The sequence below is a fragment of the Mus pahari genome, chromosome 7 (assembly GCF_900095145.1).
Source record: "Mus pahari chromosome 7, PAHARI_EIJ_v1.1, whole genome shotgun sequence".
Lineage (NCBI taxonomy): Eukaryota > Metazoa > Chordata > Mammalia > Rodentia > Muridae > Mus > Mus pahari.
Window position 1 is genome coordinate 65,312,938 of NC_034596.1, and position 501 is coordinate 65,313,438.

A 501-nucleotide genomic window follows, 5' to 3' on the forward strand; every position below is an offset into this window, starting at 1 on the left:
TGTGTCCACATCTCTGTCTCTGTGTGTGTGTATACCTCGGAGTTTAACTTTCAGGTCTTAAGCTCTTTGATCTAGAATCTAATGTTCTTCAATACTGGGATACTTTTCTTTCTTGACATGCATCATTGTTCTTTTTTGAGGTAGACTCTCACTATGTATAGTCTGGGCTGGCCTCAAAAGCCTCATGATCTGCCTCAGCCTCCTGAGGGCTGGTTATAGGTGTGCAGCAGCACATCTGGCGAAATATGCAATTGATTTTTTTTTTTCTTAAACTTTGAGATTGGATGTTGAGCCTCCTGAGCTATTTTCTTACCTTTTTGTTTTTAAAATGTTTTGAAGTTCAAATCTAATACCATCCCCTTGTTCCCTTTAATTTTCTTTTTTTTTTTTTTTAAAGCTTTATTTATTTATTATTATATGTAATTACACACATAGCTGTCTTCAGACACTCCAGAAGAGGGCGTCAGATCTTGTTACAGATGGTTATGAGCCACCATGTGG